Source organism: Schistocerca cancellata, unplaced genomic scaffold (assembly GCF_023864275.1).
Source record: "Schistocerca cancellata isolate TAMUIC-IGC-003103 unplaced genomic scaffold, iqSchCanc2.1 HiC_scaffold_847, whole genome shotgun sequence".
Classification (NCBI taxonomy): Eukaryota; Metazoa; Arthropoda; class Insecta; order Orthoptera; family Acrididae; genus Schistocerca; species Schistocerca cancellata.
Window position 1 is genome coordinate 105,001 of NW_026046858.1, and position 2,500 is coordinate 107,500.

The 2,500-nt window shown below is 64.1% G+C and overlaps 1 pseudogene; it reads right to left on the reverse strand.

Moving 5' to 3' along the window:
- Window positions 1-2,500, reverse strand: part of LOC126147124 (large subunit ribosomal RNA) — a 7,890-nt pseudogene that overhangs the window by 2,463 nt on the left and 2,927 nt on the right.

Consider the following 2,500-nt stretch of genomic DNA (forward strand, 5'->3'; position numbering starts at 1 on the left):
ACGGGACCGACGGAGCGTTGGACCCATCCAACGGCAGGATGGAATGCCGAGGCCCCCCTGGGCAACAGGAGCGTGGAAGTATCCCAGGGGGGTGTCCGCCGGAAGGCGGAACCATCTCCTGACGGCGGCCCGGATGGTGACGTCGGCCGACTTCAGAGCACCCACCCGGGTGCGGCTGAGGGCCAGCCCATGGTACAGGCCAGGAAGAAGTACATTGGTGAGAGCGTGGAGGCGCTGTTGCGGCTTCAGCGGAGCTCGGGAGATGACGTCAAGCTGCTCCACCAGGTGGCGACGTGGATTGAAGACACAGCGACCCGCCGTGGAAAATTGCAGCCCCAGGTACCGGAAGGTTTCACCCACACGCAGGGCAGGCATGGTGGTATTGCCCGCTGTGAAGGTGACATTGCTGTCCACCTTCACCTTCTTCTCGCGCCCTGACGCGACTAAGGCGAGGGTGAAACACTTCCGGGCGTTGATCTGCAGCCCCAGGTGTGCAAGGGCTGCGGTAGCTGCATCGATGAGGGACTGCAAGCCCCTCGGGGTCGCTGCAAACAGCAAGACGTCATCTGCAAAGGCCGCAGCGTTGACCCTGCGACCGAGGATCCGAGCTCCGATGTGAGAGGGCAGTTGGCCTAAAACGTAGTCCACCGCAAAGTTGAACAGGAGGGGGGAGAGGGGATCGCCCTGGCGAACGCCCCGTGCTGGCTGCACAGACACGCCCACGCCGGCGCCGTCCGCTATCACTGTCGTGCTGCCCTCGTAGCACCGCTCGACATACTCGACAAAACAATCCGGCAGGCCATGCGCCTTCAGCACGGGGCGAAGGGCAGCATGATCTACCGAATCGAATGCCTTAGATACGTCGATCGATGCCACAAAGACAGAGCGGCAGGAGCGAACTGCGTCGGTGAGGGCGGTGTCCAAGATGAACGTGTTTTCCAACATCCCATCACGAGGGATGAATGCCCGCTGACGTTCGTCCACAGCACAAGCGCGCATCAGGCGTGACGCGAGAACCTTGTGAAAGGTCCGCGCCAGCACCGAGCAGACCGTAATGGGGCGAAAGTCAGCGGGGGATGTTGGTGCAGCCGTTTTCGGGAGAAGGGACGTCCGCGCGCGAAGCAGGCGTTCCGGAAGGGCGCGGGCCAGAAGGAAGAGATTCATCACTTTCACCAGGACTTCGTGCGGCAGGCGCCGCAACTCCGCTGGGGTAAGGCCGTCCGGCCCGGCCGCTGATCCCCTGGGCGGCAACGCGGCGGCGACCTCCTCATGTGTGACCGGCCCCCATAGGCACTCGAGAGCGACAGGCTCCGAGTGCGGGAGGAGGCGGTCACGAATGAAGCCCGCGGTGGAAATGGGCTTCTTAGTGAAGAGGTCCGCCCAGAAGTCCAGCAGACCAGGGATGGCAGGTGGCGGCTGGAGCAGGGTGCCATCCAAGAGGCCGCGCACGCAACGTGCACGCGACCTTCGGAAGGCATCCTGCGTTCTCGCATACTCCCAGCGGCGCCGCTTGCGCTTCTGCGTCGGCGGCGCTGCAGGCGGCCGCTTAGATGGTTGGCGCGGCCGCTGTGTCCTGGTGATCGATCTCTCCCCTCTGGACCCGACCGACGCAAGGGCATCCGGGAGCATGCCCAGGATGACATCGGGCGGCGTGCCCCGCCCTAGACCAATGACTCGATCCAGGGCAGAGAAACGCTGGGCGGAAGCAGGTAGCCCCGCCAGATGCTCCCAGATGGCGGCGTCAGTCGGCCCCTCCGGCGGCGGCCCGGTGGTGTCGGCCGCGAAGTCCTCGGCTGCGTCGACAGGCGGCGCAGCGGCCTCGCCCGCGTCAGGCAGCGGGCTCGCTGCTCCCCGGCGGGACGCCGGCTCTTCCCCCCGACCGATCTCAAGCGCCTCCATGAATTGGCGGACAAGCTGCTTGTGGGCAGCTTGCCGCCGTCGGCACTTGATTGCTTCGAGCGTTCGGTCGGGGAACATCCTGATGAGTTCTTGATTGACAAAGAAGAACCGGGCGTCCCTCTCAAGGAACAGTTCGGCCTCTGCCTTGGCGAGCGATAGGACTTCTTCCTCCGTCCACCTCGCGCGATGCCTCTCCGTGACGATCTCCGCGTTGGCGGCCGCAAGGTGTTGGCGGCGGCGATGGACCCCGAGACCGTTCTTGGTGGTGAAGCTGCGGTGGCACTCACTACAGGTGTAGATAGCTGCAACAGTTACAAGATCTTCGGCACGGCCGGTTGGCCGGCTAGGAGCTGGGGAAGCTGGGGTGGCACCTTCAGCGGAAGGGCCACCACTCGTATTTATTTGTCTGCTGCCCCCAACTTGAAAGGGATAATGCGAGGGGGGGCTGGTAACCCCCCCAAGCCCCTGGTGCGGTCTTCCACTCTGCGAAAATCAGCGGGCCCACGAGAAGGGGAGAAGACCGCAGGAGAGGAGAGGCTAAGAGGGCTAGGCCCATGTATTGCGCATCACTCTCCCTGTAACTACAACCCAAGGAAGGCAC